This window comes from Gallus gallus, chromosome 12 (genome assembly GCF_016699485.2).
Source record: "Gallus gallus isolate bGalGal1 chromosome 12, bGalGal1.mat.broiler.GRCg7b, whole genome shotgun sequence".
NCBI lineage: Eukaryota > Metazoa > Chordata > Aves > Galliformes > Phasianidae > Gallus > Gallus gallus.
In genome coordinates, this window is record NC_052543.1 from 16294204 (window position 1) to 16318995 (window position 24792).

General features: G+C 45.3%; 1 protein-coding gene and 1 long non-coding RNA gene across 32 annotated transcripts in view; one reads left to right on the plus strand and one right to left on the minus strand.

Moving 5' to 3' along the window:
* The window catches only part of FOXP1 (forkhead box P1), a 343452-nt gene that overhangs the window by 205444 nt on the left and 113216 nt on the right, over positions 1-24792 (minus strand). For 6 of the 31 annotated variants that reach the window (XM_046899980.1, XM_046899977.1, XM_015293115.4 and 3 more), the window contains exon 1: positions 1845-2035. The exons of 24 other annotated variants lie outside the window; for them this stretch is intronic. The gene's annotated coding sequence lies outside the window, so the exon portion shown is untranslated. Of the gene's footprint in view, positions 1-1844; positions 2036-13781; positions 20269-24792 lie in introns of those variants that run through there. One more of the 31 variants, XM_046899974.1, reaches the window with a different exon arrangement.
* On the plus strand, positions 74-3499 carry LOC112533349. Its single transcript, XR_003077417.3, has 2 exons — positions 74-1990; positions 2838-3499. It is a non-coding gene; the product is annotated as an uncharacterized LOC112533349 (long non-coding RNA).

A 24792-nucleotide genomic window follows, 5' to 3' on the forward strand; every position in this document is an offset into this window, starting at 1 on the left:
AAGGAAAAAAAAAAAAAGGGGGGGGGGGGGTGGGAGCAGTTACTTTTCGAGACTCGCACAGCGGTCCCGCAGCTCCGGCGCACGGCCGCAGCGCAGCGAGGAAGCGCCGCCGCCTCCCGCCGTGCCCCCGCGCTCACCCCGCTCCCGCCCAGCCCGAAGCGCCGCGAGCCCCGCGAGCCCCGGGCGGTGTGCGGCGCGGGGCGGGAGCGGGCGGGCGGCGCGGCCCTTACCTCGCGGCGGCGCGGGGCTCCGGTCACGGCCACGCGGCGCTATCGCCGGGGGATCCTTTAACAGCCCTTAAATATTGAAGCCTAAAAACAATATTTGCTGTTTTACCTTTGAAGCGTTAACAAAAGCTTTGTTTTAGCGTTTACCTCGGTGTGCAATAAGAGTTAATAATCAAATCCGTCCCAACCCCCACAAATGTTAAACAAAAAGATAAAAGAAATGCAAATAGCTATTGTCATGGAAAGTTAAAGTACCTGTCTGTATTTTTAAGTGAAAACTATTATCTCTATCAATCAAAATTTAAGAACACAATAGCGCTAATCACACGAGGTGCTGTGACTGAGGCACTTTTCCCTCATAAAAAAGTTTTTTTTTTTCCTTTTTTTTTTTTTTTTTTCTTTTCTCTTTTTTAACCCGGTGCACAGAAGCGCCGCGCTCCCCGTTACAGACGGCGCGAGCGATGGCGGTGCGGCACCCCCGGCGCCCCCCGGCTCCCCACCGTCAGCGCCGCGCCAGGCGGGCGGATCGCGCCGCGCACCGCAGTGCCCGCACGCCGTGCTCAGGTTGGTGAAATCCTCCTCGCTCCTCGCACTTCCCAACATGTGGTGGAACAGCACACTCTTCTGTTTGAGAGGAGTTACTCAAACGGAGGAAATAGTTAATTGCTCGCCCCAACTACCGCCGCCGGCCTCGGCGCGCAGCGCCCGCGGCTCTCCCGGCGCCCCGGCGGCACTCCGGAGATGCGCCCTTTGTCACCCGGCCGCAATGGCCACGCCGGGCCCTCCCGCCGGACCCCGCGCTCAGGGTGTGCTCGGAAGTCATTTTTAAAACTAATCTGTTCCGACCGAGCCAGAAAGCGAGCCGCACGGTTAATAAGGGCGAGCGCGAGCGGCAGTAATTACAGCCGCACTAAAAGAAAGAGCTGCAGATGAAAACACCTCCAGCCGGCAGAGCAGTTGAGGATGCCATGATGAAGCCTGGCGGAGGGCTGCCTCCCTCGCCCAGCAGCAGCAGGACTGTCATTTTTTCCCCCAGCGCTATCAGGTTTCCCACTGCACAGCCCCGCCGCTCTGCATCACGGCTAACATCTCCAGTGTGCTATTAATATCAATGAAGAGACGATTCAATTTCCACATAAGAAAAACCTTCCTCTCACAGCACAGACGTTCTGGTGAGGACCCTTGCTAAGGAAACAATAAAGACCAGAGGGGTTGGATTTTTTTTTTTCCTCTTTTTTTTTTTTTTTTTTGTGCTGCTGCTCTCGCAGTCCTGTGTTGCACACTGTTGGAAAGCTTTTAGCTAACAATGGCAGCATTATCTTCGGGATAGTTACAAAACAGGATTTGTTAGTACAAAGAATAACAACACCGAACTCACTCCCCGCTGCCCCCCCCGCCAATACCTGCCTATTGCAGCACGGCGTTTCGGACTTTACTCGGAGTATATTCCAGAAACACCTGTATTCCTCAGCCAATTCCTGCTGCAAACTGCCCCAGCACACCCACTGTGCTTCAGGAGCTTCGGACGAGTCAAACAAACAAACAAACAATCGCTCTCTGCGTTTGTAAAACGGAACAGAAACAAAAGTAGCTCACCCTGCCGTGGTGCAAACTTACCCATTAATGAGGAAGAAAAAGCCTTAGAGCTGCAAGTAATTCCCAACCAACTGCAGAAAGTTGAGAGTTTGAGAACACCAAAGCACTTCGGACTATCCAGCCTTTCTGTGCCTCAACACTGGCTGCAGTGTAAGGAAGGACTGAAGGTATGTGGTCTAAACACAACAAAAGCCACTGCCTTACTCTAGATTAAATATGCAGGAAGAGGCCCCTTTGCATAAACACAAACACTCAGCAAATGAGTAACTGGCTCAAATCAGACGCCTGCTGTGCATTCTACCTGTCCTGATCTCTGACAAGCTGCACAGCTTGTTTAAGGGGGTAGGAGCTACCAAATCAAATGAAACCGTAGAGCTAAACGCTCTCCTCCTCTAATAGTAAATAACAACAGCACCAACAACTCGATGCCAAACGTTCGTTTCTAATCTAAGCACTGCTCTGGCAAAAAAAAAAACTGCATCGTGTGCTCTGCCCGCTTTGGCTCAGCCGCCCATCGCACCACAGCAGAAACACAACCAAACACCACCTGTAAAATGCATTTTCTTTAACTGTAGCGCAACCCCATATAGCGCCAGTAACGGGGATTTAAAATTAATACGGGGACTTCTGGTTGAGGTGACGCATTAAATCTGAATTTGCCTGCGCTGTCCCTATGTTTTGTTTACTACAGCAAAGGCATTCCTCATGGAAACCTACTGTAGCTGTCACGAACCACTGCACAACGCGCACCTATTTACTGCTTTATTTGGGGAAAAGGAAAACATTTCTAAAGGTTCCCCTAAAAAACGTTATTTCCAAAATATCAGTCTCACAAAACAACCCCTCCAGACCATATTTACCTCCAAAAACAACTAAATTAGAGACTGTGATAACCACCAAGCACCTCGGAGCATCTATTATTATCATCAAACACCCATAATTATACACCGTGATTTACTCTTCCTTCTAGAGAAATAAATTATTTTTCACTCCCGCCTTTCCTCCCCGAAATAGAATGAAGAAGCGAAATGTGAAGGCAATTGGAATTCACCAGTGTCCCTCCCTGGACTCAAGGAGTCAAATCGCACTGACCTCTTTTTGTAAGTCCTAGCTACATGTTGGTTTTAGTAATTTAATTATTTTTTAATAACTTGCAGTATTAAATGATTGCCACTGAAACACAAATACGATTATACTCCCCTGCCTTTCCCTCCTGTGCCCCGGACTGCCGCCCGACGTGGACAACATGACTGCTTTCGACACCGACATTTCATTCTGCAAGACCACTCAGGCACACAGAAAGCAGCACACGGTTACTGGGTTCCCAAGCACGTGCTGCAGATCGTGTCAAAGGATACTGGACATAACTAACAGTTTTAATGAGACTCAAACGCGTTCGGTTCAACTAAGCACTCCTACAGAACGGAGGGAGTTTTCACTTTCCCTTGGATTAAACTCACCGTGTTAAAACCAAATTGCTAACAAGAGCTAGTCAAGCCTAACAAGATAAAAATCCCCCACACAGAAAATCCTGCAAGAAATTTTAGAGCCCCCGTATCACTCACTGTTTTTGCATTGAAATGACCTTCCAAATAAGGTGTTAAATAATACGGTTCGCATAGATGATAGTGATCTAACCTTGATGCAAATAAACCATAGAACAAAATTTAATCAGTATATCACTGTGTAAAAGCCTTTGTCCATCCCAATGGAGCTTCTAATGACTGTTTTGGCAGTTCTGGCTGGTAGTTATGCCTCCCTGCTCATATATATCTCATACTGGTTGAGCAAGCTAATGGAACTGCTGTTAGTGGAATCCAATATTAATACCCTGCATCGTGCAAAACTGGATGCAACTGAATATATTATACAATTACAGGTAGTGTCTAATTCCGTAGGTATTAGATGCTGGACTCAATTAATATTTTAATAGAGAAAGTGAAATAAATACTACGTTTCAGGTAAGATGTATACGGAGTCTGGGACTGCCAGTCTTCCTGCTGCAAACCTACTCTGTTCTTAAACACAGCAGACATAGAACCCTGACAAAAATTGGCAGGCAGAGCTTTAGATGCTGTGTGACACATACTGATGCACAGAGTCAAAGATGCCATCTTCACGCAAGCTCCACCAGTTATGAGCTTGAGAGAAAATGAAACAAAAAAAACCCAACACAACAAAACAAGAAAAAAAAGGTGGTGGTGGGGGGGGGGGGTGAGACTGGAGTGAGACCTCCAGAAAATAAACAGGGTGTACAGTTTCAAAGGCTACAGACACAGACATTTCATTGTTCAAGCCAATTATCAGTGGAAAATAATAACAACAGATGGATTCAGAGTCACTGACTTTTCATATGCACTTCATCTCTGCACAACAGATGATGAAATGCGAGAGCTATCTCGGAAAGGCAAAACATCTTTCAGTAAAAGAACTCTATACTCCAGATGGGGACCTTCTAAGGCAGCTGATTATCTTCTTATAATGTTGTAAGATAGACTTACTAAAACATTTCAAGAACCGATCAGATAGGATGAGCACAATGGCATCATTATTCGAAGCAAGTTGCTTCAGCCTCAGACTTGTGACTGAACTAGTCAGGGAGCTCAGTAAGGTCAGAGCTGCTCGTTGCCATTTTTTCATCAAGTGCTCCTGGTTGCAACAAAGGACCCGAGGTCACTGTTTGCAACCTGGGCAAAACATGGGGTTCAGTTCTGCCCAGAGAGGGGACGCAGGCGTGGGGCCACCGAGTCAACATCTGCAAGCAGAAGAGCCAGGAGCTGCTCCCCAGTAGAAGCCCTGTGACTGAGCACGGCGAGCCCGCTCGAATCCTGCAAGCCCACTGCCTCACGCAGACGCGAAGGCGGAGGACAGAACGTATTTACAGTCACGATCATTTTCACTGTAGTTGCTAAATGCAGAGGGGCCTCGTCATCCAGGGGTCTGATGTGGAGTAAACTCGGCTGAGTCAATGGAGCTATGCTGGTGAAAACCGGTGTGAGGCACAAGTAAGATTTAAATTCTTTTTTACAAAGCTTTTTACAAAACCCATCTCTTATGGGAAATAAAGCAAAATTTGCTTTCAAAGGGAAATAACAAATACATGTAAATTCTGGTGGTTCCAGTGATAAGCATTTCCAACAAATGTCACAAACACCCAGTTAAGAACCACCTACCTTTCATAACCTTCTCCCACTCAACCTGAATACCACAAAGTGTGTGTTTTTGATAATATGAATCAGGTACACCACAATCTCAAAACTTTAAAAAAAGAAGAAAGTATGAAAAAAAAAAAAAAAGTAGTGGAAAAATTAGCTCATTAATCTTTAAGACAACATTTCTTTAATGGAAGAATACTACAGAACTAGCGCACTAAGATGAACTGGGTGCCATTTCCACAGTTTCCTCTCCAAAACACTGCGAGGAACATTTAAAAAGCTCACACACTGGAAATCAGTATCGCATACAGAGGGGTAGCAGCACACAACGCACACGCTGAACTTGCACCTACTGCTAATTTATTTCACAAGTTGCAAAATATTTTATAAGTACAGGGCTGTTGATTTCACAAATGCGAAGGGAAGGGAGAAGTTTGCGGGCGCAGCGTTTCCCTTCGTTGTGAAGTACTTTGTCAAAAGTAAATTCACCAGGGGAACATACGAGCAAAGAGTAAATTTTGCCCAGGGCAAAATTCTGCAACTGCTTTAAGAAGCAAACAAGAACACAAAAGATGTGTAATACAACCATCTGGCTCTACTCATGCTATATCAATAATCCCCAAAATTTATCCCCACCCCCTTAATCAACCCACACTGATGCCACAAAACCAAATGGCATCACTTATGCTTCCTGCCCATCACATTTTGAAATGATATTTAATATGCATACAGTACATATTTGCATGTTAATCAATTTCTTTAAGGGAAAAAAAAATATTTTTGCTTCAAGAGCTATTAGTTCAGCTTTTTTCTACTTATTCACACTGGGATCTGTAAAACCACCAAGAAAGTCCTTGTGGTAAAGATACTCTCATATCGACGCAGCGCGTCAGGTATCAGGATAACGTACCGGTCAGAATTTCAATCTCTTCTTCTCTCTAGTTTTGTGTCACAGTGTGAAAATAGCAGAGGATGAATAATAATGTGCCAGCAAAATTATCAGTTCAAGAAACCTGGGTAAGCAATCCATTTTGAAGTTGGTTTTAGATGTGTTTCTAAGCATCACCCTACTCAGGATGCAAGGAGGGAATGATGCAGACAGACAGGGAAAGGGATACCCCAACACATCTTTTCTATCTGGGATGTCAAGCCTCGGCTCCAAGTACTTCAAGCTGCCGCCATCCTGGGAACATTACAAGGACCAACATCTTCCCACTGAGGTGACATTGAGCCCGTTTCCTCCTACCCACAGGGTCTGGGGCTGGATCCCCTTCCCAGTACCCCGCGAGGGGAAAAAATCATATGAAAACCCTGAGTGGTTCCATGGGCTGCTGGAAGAGCAACACGAGGAGCTGCATGCCCAAGAAAAGGGATGCGGATGAAGGATGGGGCCAACACGCCAAGGCTGTATGGCCAGGACTGTCACTCACTCCCTCACCCAGAGCAAGGTGGGAGACAACGCTGCCACAGACAGACAGCAGACAGCCAGACAGCCTCGGGGGCCCCGTGGGCAGCCCCACACAAAGGCCAGGCCTGGTGTGTTGGCCTGAAAGAGCTGCCTCGAGATTGTTTGGGGCCGGCTCGGTTCTTGAGGGAAAAATCACCCATGTAACCATCATGATTCATAGCGCGAGTGCGCGCCGTGAAAACGGTACCAACAACAGCACTTCAAAGGCGGCCGCTCACAGGCGCAATGGCCACGGCCCCGGCTGCTGACTCAGAGCTCTTATTCTTAATTGACTTCTCTGCAACAACACAGCCCGGCCCAAAGCCTGCTCCGCGCTCCAAAACGCCACAGCATGGCTGGGTCTCCCTCCCGCTGCTCCTCAGCAGGCCGAGGCAGGCTATGGCATTGGTGACACTTAGGGCCATCCCCATGCCCCCCCCGGTGCCATCACGAGGGGCTGAGCACAGCTGCCCTGTCATGGCATCCATGGCTGGCAGTGCTCATTGCCTGCTCAGCGCCAGCATGGGGCAGCTGTGCAGGGAAGGAGAAACACCGGCCCAAGCGCAGGTAGGGAGGCAAAGGTGGAAACATTTTGCCGCTATTTTCCTCGTGAAAAAGCATACTTAGAGCAGTTATGTCTGTTCTTAGGTCCAGACTACCAACCTGAGATCGCAAACACTTTGTCAATGCATTTTCTTAAAAATCCTTTTCTGGATTTTGCTTCTGCTGTTTCTATGGCTTGACTTGTACGGCTTCTTTGTAAGAATTGAAAACAGTCTCCCACAAACACAGGAATGGGGAATGGTTTAGAGCTAATCCGCACCTGGGCTACGTAAAAGGGGCTCATATTTTCCAAACAGAAACACAACCCCTTTTATATAGGAACCAGATCGGGATCCAAATGCTAAACCGTTCACCACATCCTCCGTGGGCCTCAGCAACGGTGAAGGGGAGCGGTGGTGCTCCCACACTGCAGACGTGTTTGTCCCAAAGCACCGACCCCACCTCGACACTGAGTTGTGCGTGCAATGGGACTGCCATCGTGGGCCTACAGCCAAGGGCAAAGCCATCGTGGGCCCACAGCCAAGGGCAAAGCCATCCCAAGTCACAACACGGGCAGAGCACGGCGCTGCCCAGCCCGCACACACCTCCCAGAGGGATCCGGCCCTGTCTCCTTACTCTCGTTAGAAAAACGAAGGCTGTGACAGAAAATAGCTGAGAACTACATCTTGCCGATGCCAGTATACAATAATAACACGTTCAAAGATTTAATTTAGGAGACTACAAAGTCTAGCTCGTATATCATAACACCTTGAAATAACACTTTAAGGTCAAATCCTGCGCATTTTTGGAAACCACCAAAACATAATGAAGTTTTACTTAAACACAGCATTTACATTTATAACGCGTTTCAGATTCTTCAAGTAAGCTAGACCACATGGCTAGGAAAATGTACTTCCCACAACATACAAATTAAGTCATATAGAGCCTTCCCTCCGCAGGCTGAACAGCCACTGGCACAAATGGAAGTCCTGTGTATGGATCAAAGGCAGCATGTGAACCTAAGAATATGATTTTTTTTTTAAATTTTTTTAATTGGCAAAACATCAAATCCCACTAGTAGTTTATTTTTGCTGCCTTCCTTGCCCCTTTTCTACCTCTCCCACTTATTTCACAACGGAACATTTTTAAACCACTAGAAATCTTTGTGGCAAAGATGATGTCATACTGACACAAGATCAGGTGTGAGGTATGGTATGAATAAATACTTATCCGCAACCACATTTAATTTTCAATGGTTGGGCATCAAGAGACAAAGAAGTTCTTATGCAGACATATTTACTGAGGATTTAATTTTAAATGGTCTGCGTTTAAAAGAGCAGAAACACCACACAGGGCAAGCCTCGAAGGGAAAAAACAAACTCCAAACCTCTTGCACCTTCCTTCTGTTGTGGGGGAAAGCAGTGCGCGGCTCTAAGGCTTGCTGCTCTTCACGTCAATAAATACATGGCACTTGATTATTTCTTCTCCTAAGTTGCTGATAGCATGCAGAATAATTGTACTTCATGCGCTGCTAATAAGAATCGTCCCTACAAAAATAAATATGTATTTTACAGTAATCAAGCAGGAACTAATTTTGTACTTTTTCACAAGTAGCCATTTAGTTTGGCACTGCATGGTAATGTGTAGTAGAGAACGCAGTATACGCTTTAACCCAAGAAAAATTAGACTTGAAAATTAATACATAGTGAAAGACAAATTTAAAGCAGCCTTCTTGTGTTCTGACACGAGAATATAAAAATGACACGAGCAACTAAAGATTAGTTTACATACTTTTCAATCACAGCTGCCGCTCAGTAACCACAATACCTTTAAAATGACATTCTATGGAAACAGACAGAGTTTGGCTGCAGCAGTGGTTGGATACAGCTGACATGAAATTAACAGGGCATTTTTTATTTACACACATCACACAGCTCTGAGCCCCAGCACAATTACAATGGGAAGATTTTTAGCGTGATTAATTTAGAAATAATCTAGTGATAAATAGAGTGCATTGCAAGTGATTCTGCAGAGCGAATTTTTATCACCAGCCTTAGATGTCAAAACACAGTTTCAGGGACAGAGAAAGAACGAGTCACCTCTTCTTGGTTAATATTTAATTGGGTGCTAAAGATTCCTCGTAAGGACCTCTGAACCACCAGTGACAGCCCCGCAAGGCGGCCCTATCTGTGGAAGAGATACCGACCCTTTCTGTATAAACTAAAATAACATTAAATTTAATCAAACCATTCAATTAATGAATCACTTCAGTGGACACTGCAGCCCAAGTCCTGTTTAATTACATAATTTTAAAAATATTTGCACACTGCAACCACTAAGATTGGCTCTGAGGTTTCATAATACACACTTAACTCTCGAGTTGGAGAACAAATTTATTTAATCAATGCAGAGCTAAGTGCAATAATGCCACTCCACTCAAACTGCAAAATCACTTAGCATATCCTGCGAGAAAAAGCAAATAAACTTTTTCGCTGCCTAAATGCAGGCTGCCTCCCCACTGCTCCAATAGCCTCGGCCCCGCCACGGGCCCGGCAGGCTGAGTGCAGTGGGACTCCTCCACCGGGGTCAACCATCAGTCCTTGACCTCTTCCTCCTCGCCCTCTGGCTCCATCGATCCTCTCCTCCTCCTTTTCCGCCCCTTTTGCTCCTCCTGCCACCCTTTTCTGCCCTCTTTCCCCCTCGCTCTCTGCTGTGCTCTGGTTTCCCCCAGCCTCCCCCCATGGGCTCTTCCCATTGCCACCTCCACTCTATCTTGCATGGGCGCAGCTCCCACTCTGAATTTCCCCACCTGCTCTCTTTCTCGCTGCCACTTGAGATGGCTGCTGTGAAAACACCTCATTGGAAAAATAAGACAAGACAAAACACGAGACAGGGTGGAGGGAAGGGGCATGTGAGAGAGCGAGGAAAGAAAACAGTCCAGTAAGGCCAAGCAGAACGAAACATTTCCAACAACAGCAAGGGAAGCTCCTGAGCACCAGGACAAAAACAATCCACGAAGTGCGTGCCCTGAAGTGGGGTTTGGGTTCTCGGACGGATGTAACACCTCTATCTGCAGGGCAACAGAAAACCGTGGTACTGCCACACGTAACTCAGTGCCACAATGCAGGAGGGGCTGAAAGACGTTCGGACCGAGCAGTGGGACCGAGCAGAGGCCGTAAATGAAGGGGAAAAAAGCAAAGCGAAGGGTCTGTCACAGCCTGGAGACACAGCTGTGCGCGCTCATACAGACTTTGCATTCATTCATATAGAGCACAGCTTTCAGGTCCTGTGGTTCTAGCACGATTTTTGGATGAAAGCTGAGCCTCAAAAATAAATAAGTCTATATTTGGCCTGCCCTGGATTCAAGAAGTTCTCAGTAGTGCACTGCATAGAAACAATCTGAATTAATACAGGTTCAGTTTTCAGGATTATAATATGCTTTACCGAGCCAATGGATGCACCTCTAAAATTCACTGCCCTGACAAATAGTAGAGCTCTTGAAAGTCTGCTTGTATTAGTTTTATGGATCTATTCTACTGCTTAAATCAGGTCTCATTAAAATTACCATCCACACAAGTTCTCCCACTGGGAAATCTACATGCCAGAGCTACTCCAGTTCCGCAGGCAGTGCTCGAAGGGGGTTGCATATTGCAAAATAGCTGCGGACGCAGCGGGGGGAGGAAGGGGAGAAGAACAAGAGGACTTCAGGACAGCAAACAAGTTACTCCTTATCCTCCTCTGATTTTAATCAGTGCAACTTTTGCTCAGGTGGTGCAAATGTATCCCTGAAAAGAAATGCTGCTGCCAGAAGTGAAAGGGGGGCGGGGAGGGGAAGGGAAAAAAAGAAGTGTCCCTTAGAAAGCCAAAGCCGGACTCCAACATCCATTCCAGCACTGAAATGGCAGGCTAAATATGCAAACACTGCACCTGACAACTTACACTAAAGCATATGATCTGCACACCGTCCCTCCAGTTTAATTTTTAATAGTAGCAGTACTTAAATCTCAGCATTAATGTATTAATGTTCAAATGAACACAATTAAAGGCATCTCTCCAGTGCTAATGACCTGGAAGAACTCTCCACCCTCCGTATTTGTGGGGACTGTTACAAATATATTCTCCAGCAGTTGTTTTGGCAAAGAAGCCAAAACCTTTACCTTTTAAATATAAAGTAACAGGAATAATGAATAATATATCTTCTGATTTTTGTTCTGCCATGATATATATATACAACGATATATAAAACGTTCATTTATTATTACCACACATCCCAGGAAGCAGACATGCACAATTACTTTTTTTTTCTTTTTTTTTTTTCTTTTTTTTTTTTTTTTTTTTTGTCTTATAAGGGCCATTTATCACACGGAACATCCTCCAAATAGGTAGCCCTAAAATCTCAATTTACAAAGACATTTTTTAAAGCTGAATCCTACAGACAGGGCTATGCTCCTGATGGTTAGAATAAAAACTTTATGATATTGAAATATCTGGATTTAAGGAGGGAGAAACGCTCTGCATTTTCCTTCAGCAGTTCCTGCTCCCGACAAATTAATGTCTGCCTATTATGTCTGCCTAAATCTTACCCTATTTATTAGTGAAAGAAAAAGCACTGTCTGACTCTCTTTAGGCCAAGTTCACAAAAGGAAAGCATTTACCAAAAGGGCATTAATTTTTATCATAACATCTGTGATTCTTGGGTGGGGAAAGGAAACACCATAAAACCCGAGTCTGTACACACAAACCATCAGTCAGATTTTAACACTTACGCAGAACGATGCAAAGCTATTTTTCTGATCTTAGCAGGTTTTTATTTTACTTTATTTTTCTTTTGCATTCCGTTTTTCAATATGTAAAATGACAAAATGCAAAAAACAAAAACACAAAAATGTGCTTGTTAGGGCTGGCCTAGTTTTTTGAAACACGCACAAAAATAAAACCCACTCAGAAGATCTTATTTTAATATGTAATAGAAGAATCTGGCAAACATTAGCCAGAGTAAGCCTAGCCAGTGAACACAGACTAACATACTAGCACTAGTCTGCTGCTTCTGAGCAGAATGGAAATTGGATCTTTTTCTTCCAACGCACAAGAGCAGTTTCTTCAGCCTAAAGAGCACCAGAGGTGCGTGCACAAGGTTGTGGTGGCACAACCAGAAAGCATGGCCACAGCCCTAGCATTAGAAGCCCACTGTGCCCAAACCTCAAGTTCCAATCGCCGTATTTGCTGGCAACTTGAAAATGGGGGCCCTCTCAGTTCTTCCACCTCCAGGCTCCCCCTTGCCAAAAGATGAGGATGGTGAAAATAAGCCACAGTTAAAAGAACACCTCCACCCACAGCTGCTCTGGCTTTTGCTTTTCCCACCACCAAAGTCAGCAGCGAGCAAAAGCCACCAAAACCCAAACAGAAGTGCAGCGTTGTAAGATACTTTCTTTGTGCCCCAAATCTACTCCAAGTCATGCAGTTTTGAAGCAGCGCCCAGAAAAAGACTCAGACATAAGACTACCTCTTGGGGAAAAAAAGAAAAAAAAGAGTAAGACTATCTATCAAGAGAAACAGAACCAAAAAGCTGCAGTCAGCACGGCTAAAGACTGCGATGAGGAGGGAGGTAGAGGGGGAGGACAACTACAAAGCACTCAATTATAAACCCAAAATGTTAGAAAACCAATCTCACGGTAACAATTTCGGTATTTTGGGATTACCTACGGATGAGGAAGATTCTGGCTTAATCAGCTGTCCATAAGAATGGATCCCAACGTGCTAGAGCTGAACTCAATGGACAATCCCATTAGAGTGGAAAGAGCACGTGAAACGCCCTTGAGAAACGCAGCTAACGCACAAACAGCGAGGAAACAACCCTTAATAAATCCTTCCATTTCGAGGCTTAGGAGGCAAAGAGCAAATGTTGAAAGAAGAAGATGGGAAGGGCACAGCCGCGCTTTATGAAAAGCCCATTTCTCGTGTCACACGTTCCTGAGGTAGGGCTCACTGCTCAGATTAAAACCCCCAGTATTATCCCACTAAAATAAACCTCCCGAGAGGGAAACAGCTGAGTCTCTTCTTTAAGCCACCTAAACTTAGGATATCTCTCTCTTCCAAGATAGGAGACAATAGAAGAAAAGCCTCTATAAATAGAGAGAACAGAGGAGTCTCTATAAAAAGACAAATATTGCAAAAAAGTCTCCATAAGTAAGAAGAAACTTGCAAAGCTTCTGAATTCAGGTCCCAGAGGCACTCCAAAACTCCTGCTTGGGCCTCTCCTTCAATCAGTGTTCCCAAGCTCGAGGAGCTGCTCCCAGGCACAGCACAGCACGCTGCAGGTTTACTTGGGCCACTCTCTATCAGCTATTTGCGTTTAACCAGGAAACGTGACACTGTGCCCAAACCAGTCTCCCCATCTTGCACCCTGAACAACAGAGGAACCACAGAGGTCTCTGCGCAGGAACAGTCTGGGGATGGATAACCCCAAAACCTGGTTACCTTGAGAGAGGGCAAGCCTCAAGAGGCACATGACAATAGCTAGAGACAGAATCTCAGCCTGCTGTGCCTTAAGCAATGCTCAAGTTGCGTGCCGTGGGGCCACAGCATCAGGCGAAGGCCCTGTGGAGGCACAGAAGCTGAGCCCAACCGCCAGCATCACCCCTGGTTCTCAGCCACCAGCAGCCACCTGACTTCAAAGGCCCTACAGCGGTACCACCGAGCCCACTCGTATCAGCATCTTATCCAGCCTTACAACTACGACATGTTTATGGCCACGGGCTGAGGGACGTCCCCAGTGTCCCCAAGGAGCAGCCCGGCACACCGCTCCGCGCCCACCTGGCTGCGATCCGAGCGCTCGCTCAGCACGAGCCTACATTTTATTCTCTCTCTCTTTCAAGCTTTGGCAACTGAAATCTATTATGATGTCAAAAGGTAGCTGACAACATAAAACGTATCCCGCTGAGTTGATGCTGCACGCTGCTAAATTTACAGCAACATAAGTATCATAAAAATTATAAGAACTGCAAATTAACCACTGATTTTTTAGTTCAGTGACATAAATAACAGTAAGGATCTGGATAACTTCCAAACATCTTTACAACTGTTTAATTTGTCAAAATCTATCAAGTGCATTCCAACCACAAACCTGTCCTCTCCAGTAGTGCATTAGTTTTCACCGGCATCAAAGGCAACCAAAATAAAGCCAATATAATTACTGTATTCTGATGCACTTTTTCAATCACGCATTATTTTCTGCTTTTCTTCTTCAGCACCTCTTTGTTGACATTATCAGTCAGCAATGTTTTAAAACATTCATACTAAAAAGAAGAAAAAAAAACCCATGACTGCTTTCCCACCATTCACAGGTTTGCCCAGAATACTCAAGAAGGCCTTGTTTGCTGATCTGACTGTTCCCACTCATGGGCCGTGTGCATCTCACGAAGCTGGCGTCAGCAAACCCTTTTATTTACTCCATTATTTGTGCACCAAGCCCTGTGAATGCAAAGCCACTTCTCCAGCAGCTGCAAGAGAGCGTGTAAAGATAAAATTATTTATTTTTTTTGGTAGGATACATTGCTTTTCCTGGGACAGCGGAAAAAGCTCCTTTTTAAACACCTATTTATTTTCTTTGGTTGAATATCAATTATTGTCTTTCCTAAGACATAGATTTCCGAAAGCGATTACATTTCTTTCGTAACCACTGCAGGATTAGCTGAACACAAAGCCAAAATTTGTTCAATCGGTGGTGCACCAAGTTAGGGCTGGACTGAAAAATAACACAAAGTGCGTTCCTACTGTTTGATTGCTCAGGGGTCGCTAAGCTTTGCAAGACCCAACGCTCAGCTTTAACCATGAGGAGACTACAAAGGAGGATCTGAAGCTTCCAGGACGAGGCGGCACGCTCGCTGCAGCTCCGCGGGTGACAGAGCACGTGTAGGACACAGCCACCCCGCTGCTGGGCTGCTGCCAGGACCTGGTGACCGACGCTCACGTTAACCGGCCCTGCAGTGCTGGTGCCTGGGCTGCTGCGAGGTGGCTGTACCCGCAGCCTGCGGCACGGCACGGCACCGCCTGAGGGACTGCACTGCGCTGTGATGTGTTCTACCACACTGATTTCAAGACCAAATCTCGACCACAATGGCTACCCAAATGGAAGCAGGAAAGGAAGTTGGAGGACCGGGTTCAAGATGATAGGTTAAACTCACCACCCCAACAAACCATGGAGTAAATCTTTTAATAGAAACAGAACTACTCATGGTGCATCTGAAACACCAGGATTTGTGCTTAAGACGTAGTAAAACAACCCAGAACATAACACAGCTCTAAAAATTAAGCATCTAGATTAACATGGAATTTTGAAATTAATTTTTCTCACTGAGCTGTTTGCAAGAGCAGTACGCTTAAATGGCCACAACTCATTCAGTGACACCCAGAGGTACCATGCAAGCGTTATGGAATGATCTAGGTAATTCACATTTCTTTGATTAAATCTAACATAATTGCACGTAACCGGAAAAAATCACAGCAAGTTGGCTTCACATATTGTATTGCATAAATCAGGAACAATTCCCACAAAATCTATCCTATCCAGACTATTCTAAGCAACATAAGCAACAACAACTTTTGAGCGATTCTGATTCTCACTGTGGTGCAATGAGTAACAAAGAAAGCACGTTTTTTATTCTGGTTTGCACTGGTGATACGCGTTTCTTCTTTGACTAAACCCTCTGTGACTCAGTTCTGCCGGTTCACAACAAGGAGTTCTCATGTTCCCCCTACACAGAAAAAAAGAAAAGAAGAAAAAGAAGTCTTCAGCTCTCCCGTTCCCAGCTCACACCCAAGGGAAGACCTCGGGGCGCCTGCAGCTTCTGCAGCGTGTCAGACCCTGCAGCGAGGTGTCCTGCTCGCTTAGAGAGGAGTCCCAGACGCAGCAGACAGACACCAGCACCAAGACACACCATCTGCAGATGGAAAGCCACAAAGATAAGGTCCCTCAGGTAGAAGGAGAAGGGTACTCAAGCTGGAGGGATGGTTCACACTTGGTGTGGGCACAGATGGGCTTAGCCGGGGCAGCTTCCCTCAAAACTCCAAACTTAGCAACAAGTCTCTGCGCCCATCCTTCTCTGAAGTTCCTGGGAAGGCCAACCACAAAAGCTGCATCTCAAGTTGGGAAGAGAACAGGCCACTTTCTGCACTCTGCACAGCTTTTCAGACTTAAGTTTCTCTTTTCAGTAATGCGTGGTGCAAAGGCCACAGCAGCTTTGTGCTCTGCGGTGCTTCACGTTTTCAGGCCCAGAGACTTAATTACAGTCTCTTCTAATTGGCACACGGTACTAAACTATAAATATTAATAACATTAACCAAAAGAACCTGATTAAGATGGCAAGCTGAAGACTGAATCAATAAATCAACAGTAATCTTTTTTCTTAATCACAGCAGCTACTCCACCCTTTTTATTGATCTTTCTCTCCTCTTGCCTTATTTCACTGTCATCTCCTGAATCTTGACTGAATGAGTTGAAAACAACAGCACACGTAGGCAGGACGAGGCTCACGTCAGCCCCGAGCTGCTTCCCGAGGCACAGCGTGCTGCAGGACGCTGCCCGGAGCAACCTGCCACTTCTCAGCTTCTCCCTTTGCTCATCCTGGAATCCTCTGAGCAAACTGAACAACCCAGCAAGGACGTGGGCAGCCCGACTTCGCTGTTTCAGAAAGAGGTAGCTGTGATAGGTCTGGCCTCCCCCAGCCACAAAGATTTATTAGTGCGCGGGTTTAAAGGAGCCTTCATTTAACTGTCTGAGCGTCATCTGAAAACCAGTACGAAAACCAACCCATGTATCTTCTTGAGACATATCTGTTGATCAAATATTTTACTCCAGTGCTCCTTACAGTGTCATTACGGTACTTGCACATGTTCACCCCAAGTATAAATCTTCAGCATACCCTACATGCCTCTGAAGCAGCTTTCCTGGAAACAGCTTTATTGTGTTCTAGTAAACTTCACTCGTGTTATTTATTTTCCTTTAAAAGAGAAGTTGCACTTCACCGTGTTCGTTCCCAGCACAGACAAGTTTCTGCCTATCCAAAGACAAGTTTACTGCAAGGACTCTTGTAATAATATTGATAACGGGTAGAAATTACACATTTTATAAGGGAGAAGACAAAGCACTCCGTGTGTTATAATAGTGGTGCTGATATCATAGTTTCTCCAAACTGTGCTTTCACACAAAATTATAGCCTTCTCTCCCGAGTGACCTAACCCACAACTGTTTAGGAGGGATATAATGGGCCACACTGTCAACTACAAATCAACAAATGCACTGCCTTCAATGGGGATTTTGCAGTTGGCTTCCTAAGAGGTGTAAACTGACGATCAGACCCAGTATTTTCAGTGGAGGGATAACACATGCTGCTGGAGGGAGACAATTCAGGCTGAAAAATACACTAAATACAACATACGAATCTTGAGAATATAAAAAAGAACCTTCAGGTTATGAGCTGAAAAGAATCTGACATTTTACTAAACAGACAGTAATTGCAAATATTACTGAACAAAGAAAAGGAAACCGAAACACGCTGAGAAAGATAATCAAGTAAGAAATGTGAAGTGTGCTTATAGGATGCAAGTCCAAGTGATTAAAGACCTTCAGCAAGCAGGATATCCCACCTAGAGCCGTTCCTCCTCACTTGGATCCTCACACATCACACCCTGCAGCACCAGAGCTGAGGATCTCGAAGGGTCCATCTCTCTTCCTTAAATCTGCTACCCTTATTTCTGGGTACGCCCACTGGTGCTGCTCAGTGCAGCCCAGTACACGTACACTACACAGCCTTCATTTTGCTCAAGTTACAGCAGGAGGGAAGCTTCAACCAATATTTTTTCCTCACTTCTCCACACCCCCCCCCTCCCCAAATAAGACAAAGCAAGGGAACAGATCCCAGGCTGTGTCTTCTGAGAAGCAGTAGGTCCCTGAAGTGGGTGAGATATACAAATGATACGACACAACTTGCAAACACCATCTAGCAGGTAACGACAAACAAACAGCAGTAGCTAGTTAATGATGATCTGCAATAATGTCAGGGAGGCTTGTTCCCATGTAAGTAACCTGCCACACAGTGGATACAAATTGTCTCTGATTTGATAGCACCTACTGCGGAGAGGAGCGTTATCAACATGCGAGCTTGCTCAGATAAATGGAGTATTATTTCCCTGTGCTGCTGCTGTCACTTTCTCCGGTCCATCAGCCCCTTTCTTAAACCGATTGCTATTTTTATTACACTCCTTAAAATATGAAGCAGGAGACTCCTTTTCCTGAAACACACCAGCTGGATAGATGACGCCTTTTAAATAATATTCTTTTCTTGTTGTCCCTGATCCCTGCAAGGTTGTTGCTTACTTTGGAGGGGGAAACAAAATAGAAGTGGCAAGCCATATCTCTCCATTCCAAAGGGAGTGGTTTCCCATGAAAAGCATAGTTTTGTTCCCTTGCTATTTCCTTTCGGCGCTGCAGACAAGCAGGCAGCAGAGCCACTGCTAAAACTGACCACAGCAGCCAGAAACAATGCTCACACAGAGAATACCTGCTGCAGTCTGGGGGCAGCAGGTGGTCATCTGGGGGGCAAGGGGGGAGGATCTGGATTGCGACATCGCTCCTACGTTCTGAACTCACCGGGAGAAAAATTGTTCTGAAACAAACTTTTTGCAGTCTAAAATTAGGGTAGATGCTATTGCAAAGGAAAATAACTTCCAGCTTTATTTTAAGAACTGAAATTGTGTTTCCTGCTTCCATTGCTAAAGTTCTTCTGGAAAGGAAGTCTCCCCCAAGTAACGGACAAAATATAGAAAACCTTGTGGAGTCAAAAATGTTCTCTCCACGCTTCTGTAAAAATAAAATGCAGTGCCTGGTAGAGAACACGGTTTCACTGCAGAAGATACAATGCCAAAGGAAAAAAGAGTGCTCATTAATACAATAGGTCATTGTTCTCAGAGATCTACCACATATGGTACTCCGAGGGCTCTCAACCTTAAACTTGGAAAGCCTAAGACACTGGAGCCATGATATATAAAGTAAGACCCAAGTTCCAAATATTTGATTTAGCAAAGTAAATATGGTTGTTTTTATTGGGTGCAACAAGCATTTTTCTCAGAGTGAAGAATTATGGTAAACATCTGCTAATCATACTTACAAAAGAGGTCATTGTGTTCAAATCCAGGGTCATATTAATAGCTATATTTAATTAATAAAACCCAATGGTAATATTACCCAAGTTTCCAACAACGTCTGCTTCCTGACACTCAAGGAGCTATTCATTAATGGACCACTTATATTGGTTTTTCTTGATACTGCTGCTAAACTCTTACAAAGCTTTTAGGCCATACAACAGAGGCCTGACTTAGAAGTAATCTGCATCATGTCACACTGTACGTCTCTGAGGACATACTGTGCCATGTGGACATCGTCTGTGAACATACGCACTAACAAAAGTACCGGAATATGAGATACACCAAAGGTGGTCTCACACCTGGCTGGTTCCCAGCTCTTCTCTCACCCAATGCAATGGGCACAATGGCCACACATGCTCCTGAACTCAGAGATAATATTCTTTGTTCAACCGTTGGTTGCCTAGATGTTAGCGGGACATGTCATGAGAGGCTTTCTGCTTGAAAGGGACACAATTCCTAGCTTTTCCATAGAAGCTGCATTTCCTCCATACCCAGCCCGCCTCCGCTTCGACCTGCCAGGGTAATTTCTCATTGTGCTCACAGGTTGCACAGACCTGGTGAATTACTGCCCAAAGTGAGCCGTTTCAGTAGTTCTCGTTCATTTTGCCTGCTGAAACACACTGTTGAGGCGTTGCTGATCTCAAACAGGAAAATGAACCCGATTTTCGCTTACTCAGGTGTTAAACAGCACAGCTTTTTTCAAATCTCAGGAGGTATCCTGGATGAAACTGATACAAATGAGAAATGAATCAGATCTCACATCTTCTAATGTTCAATTGTTTAAACCTAAGGAAATTGAGATCTATTGAGAAGTATGTTTTCTTGCACGCCCTAACTTCCTCATGTAACTGCAGTCATTGATGTTTATAGATTTTTTGCTGTGAAAGATAAATCTAGCCTGTTGCATGAAAAATCCTCGAATGCACGGATGTTTTTTTCACTAAATTTCCATATCCTTTACACTTGAAGTTAATTTTTCTTCTCCACAACGTATGTGAAAACCATGACATTTTAAACGTTCTACTCAAGTTCCTCACACCATACTGCACTACCTCCACGTAATTGCATACGCTGCAGTAATGCCATTCGCAGTTCACTGCAGAACACTACATACTTCCACGCATCGGATCTCCTAGCTTTGGTAGAACCAAGTTATTTTCTTGTGTCCAACAAGTCCTGAATCAAAAATAGTTGGTCCTGTATCTCCATACACAGCCAGACCATTCAAGTTAGACGTCTGATATGCGCAGCCCCTCAGCAGAACTGGCAAATAAAACAGCAGATGAGTTTACACACAAACTGATAGCTTTGGGTAGTAAGTCGCACTAGCGTAAGTAAGTCGTGAGCAATAAATCTTCGGCTGAAGTAATTCATTAGCCATTTTGGCATCACACATGAAACGCATCACTTTGATCTAATGTATTTCAGTGCACTCCGCTATCATCTGCACTGACTGTGCTTTGTTGAGATGAAGGGCTTTATAATCCAAATCAGAAAGTGATGCTTCTGCACTGATGCTCTAATTCAGAAGTTATAATTAACAGACTTAATGCTAATCAGATCTCATCATACCTCCCCTTAGGCCCCAATTGTGAGAAACAACAGAACAAACGACCAGAGGTGCCTCAAAACAGCATCTAAATTTTTGTCTTCAATTTTGTGTGTTCAAACCCATGCCTTCACACAGGTTAAACTGGTAGGAAACAATCTCACAGTTAAAACACATGCATAGAAATCAGGAGGCCCGAGGTCTGCTTCCACCTTTTCATCTCCTTGTGCAAATTACCTGGGATCAAATTTTCAAGGCAGGGAATAGCCAACTGCCTACAGAAAGCGCACACAAAGGATGGCACAGCCAACCCCAACCATTGGCATTTCAGCATCCACACAACTGCAGCATCACCAAGCCTCAGCACTTTGTCGTGCCAGTTAGACCCAAGTAAGTTCCTCTCATTATTTGGTACGGGCTGCCTCACTGCTGGCTGCCCAAGTCCCACATCTCCTCTGAAGGGTTTAATTTAGCTTCCTCATAGTCTCTGTGCTTTCAGTGGAGCCCATCACAGTAATTCTTTGGCTTGGAAGGTGCATCCTCCCATTAATACAGGTACAGTCATACTCAGGATGTTTTCGAAGCAGATGAACTCACAAATCATGGGCAGCATGCTCCTGCCCATGGTTACAGAAGGATTACCCAAGGCTTCTCCAGCCGTTGGCTCATCCCTGACCTCCATTTTCTTCATGCCTGTGGTCAGACCAAAGCTAGTAGCGAAGGCCGCACACAAGCTTGCCAGCAGCTGAAGCTTTGCCACCAGCTCCTGGAAAAATGCATAACTGTCAGCACGGGGAGCTGGGCAGCTGCCTCAGATCCCACCCACCAGCCCGGGACACCAAGCTGCTGGCACAAGGTCCCTTCTTCATTCCTGGTGTCACCCTGCCCAAACACAGTTGGTTAGCACAGGGGTAAAGGGTTGGGCCCGGAGTGGGCCCTTCACTCACCCTGCTCATAAACAGAGGAGGGGCACAGCTAGCCCTAACCCCGACCCTGATATTCACGAGCTGCAACAGCACCAGCACAAATGGGAGCCTTCTGCATTGCATTGAGTCGGCTCTAGTGTGGGAGCAAACAGACCTGAACCGGTGCCTACCTTCGCTGAGTCCTTCCAGGGGTGTTCACATCTCAGTTTACATCTCAGCTAGCACCAGCTGAAACAGGGATATTCCATGTGAAGCCACAGACAGTCTTACTGCTCTTTGAAACTATGACATTCCAGGTTAAGGTGATGCCAAACGTCATTCAGAGATTTTGTAAAAAAAAAAAAAAAAAAAAGTTTGGTGTTTGTGTATTTACATGGTGTCCTTTTTTGATACAGGGCAGACAGCATGAGTTACTGTGCACATGATTCAGGAGAAACACTGTTCTCAAAGAAGTGGCTTAATTACCCGCTATGGAACCAGCAGCGTCAAACCAGACAGAGCAGCACCTCCCCAGGAGTTCTTCTAACTTCCTGAACATGGAGTCAAAACTGGTCCAAGAAAACCAAAAGTACAGCACAGGGAAGTGCACTGCACACTAAACACAGGATCCTAAGCAGAGTCCTTTCCAAGCTTAAGTTTACTCCCTGCACCAGCTTTTTTTTTTTCCATGTAAATTCATGTAGCTGCCTCGAAAGTAACCACAGGTTTCCGTTAAGCCAAACTTTCTTCTGAATTAAGAGTCAAATGTGCAAATTCACTGCTTAAGAATTAAATGTATGTATTTTTATTGCAGCATGAACAGGTTTTTTGTAAAGTGAACAAGAACTCATAGAGTCAGAAAGTGTTTATAAATATAACACTTATTCTTGTACAATATATATATTTTGCCTTAATAAAAACAGAACCCAACCATTCGCTATCAAAAATCACAGCACAAAATTTGTATGTTTTTCTCAAGACAGAAATTCTTACTCATTTTCCACGCCGTACACCGAAGCTCCTGCTCACTGCAAACAGGACATTGTTTTCTTGGGTTTTTCTTTTTGAACAGTAGGGAAAGAAAAAATAGCAGAGGGTGTCACCGCAAACACATCAACATGTACCGTAAAAATGAAAACAAACCTGATTCACTCAGCTTAACGAACACTTCCAAGTTCCTTATCAGTACCTGGGACGTATCTGGAAGGGAGCTTTCCCACCCGCAGAGGAAGTGCCAGGGGTGTTCCCCACTCCCAAGGGTAGGCAAGGTTGGGTGGTTTGTCCTGTTGTGATTTAAATACGATGTGATCCTTATTCAGTGCTATAAAGTCTGCTCCGAGCATGCCAGTACATGTCAGCTTTCCCTTCACTCTGTAAGACAACATCCGCCTCCATGCAGAGTTCAAAAATACTTGATGATTTAAGCCAGCTTGCTACACTTAGGTTAGAACACAAAGCAGACTGCAGTGCTCAATATCAGGATCAGCATTTTTCCCCCCCACTTGTGAATACTTATACTTAGATCAAATAGGCTTTTGGCATCATTTTTACATGCCTACATCCAAGCCTAGCGGTACTAGAAATCCTCTCTTTGGTATCATCATCTGAGGATAAAGACATGAGACTTCCCATTCTCCAAGGACTGCCAGTCTCCTTAAACATAAATCTGCTATTGTGCTAAAGACACAATCTCTAAGGATTTCTATCACAAAAGAATAAGAAAAATAGCCCAATAACCGAGAAAATGGAGCAGTTTCAGAGATTGGTGTGTTCAAGTAATATATAGCAATTATGTGGTTGGATGAAGGTAAGAAAGGGAACAAAGACAGAAGTTAACATTTTTTTGGAACCGAAGGGAAAGTCTGAGTTAGGAACATAACAGCATCCCCAGAAATTGCCGACTACAGAGGGCGGCTTGGGAGGCAGCTCAACACCCACCAAAGCAACGGGCACCGCTCCACGGTGCTCCATATCAAGCTCTGGCTATCGAGAGGTACAGAAGCACGGGGCAAGCTCACCCACTAAGAGGGGCAAAGCAAAGTGCAAACCTTGAGAAGCACCGTATGCTTGATTATGACAGCTGCCACGTCAGCTACAAAACCTCACACACCTCTCCGGACAATTAAGCAATTCACGGCGTATTCCATACACGCTTTTTTCCACGAGCGGGTGCGTAATTCTGTCTTGTTAAGCAGGCCCTGAGAAGCACTATCCCACAGGAATCGTTTCATTATTTCTCTAAGTGCCACGTGCAGGGCAGCAGCACACACAGCACGTGTGGAGCGCTGGGTGGTCTCACTTCCAGCTCTCACATCCAGACCACAAGAAGGGGGTTGCTCCAGCACATGTCCCACTTTTTGCTCTGTTTCTGGGATCCAGGAGGTTGATGTTTCCCAAGGTGATGCAGAGCAGAGCCCCAGCTACCAGATCTGGCACAGCCCTCCTGATTTAGGGCTGCTGGGCACCTGGGGCAGTGCTTTGAGGACGTATCACCTTTATTAACAGCTCAGCTAGGAGCTCGCAGCTCACAGCAGGCACTTCATATTTAAGGAAGCGGTGAGAATGATTAAGACTGAGGACACACAGGCTGTGTTTGGTTAATCTCACTAGCATATACCCCTCGCCCCAGCCTCGCCGTTTTCCAAGAGGAGTTGGGAAACCTTCCAAGGGGAATGCACTGCCTAGAGCCCGACTTCATAGGGAAAGGCAGAATGGCAGAGCAGCAGTGAGATGTGCAAAGGTGCTGCCGCCCTGCCCTGCCACCACAGGAAGCAGTAGGCTGGGAATGGGGAATGCTCCCTGGAAAGCAAGGCTGGAGGGAGAGGGCTTTGTGCTAGCAGGAGTCTGTCATGTGTGGCAACACAGGGTTCAGGTTAACAGACACTGAGGCAGCAGTGGTGTATGAAACCACTCCTGTGCTTCCCTGAGCTGCTGTAAGAGGCTGCAGCAATTGCACGGGATGGAGAAGGCAGCCGAGAGGCCCCAGCTCCAGGCACATCAAGGCTGGGCAAACAGCACGCTGTCATCCCTGGTAAAGGTGCAAGACTCACACCAGCTTCACTGAGGATCAGCCAGAACACACCAGATAGGTAATCAACAACAACAACAAGTTTTCTTTCCCAAGATTAACTACAAAGTGCAATTCTCTCGCCCTTCTTTTTTTTTTCTT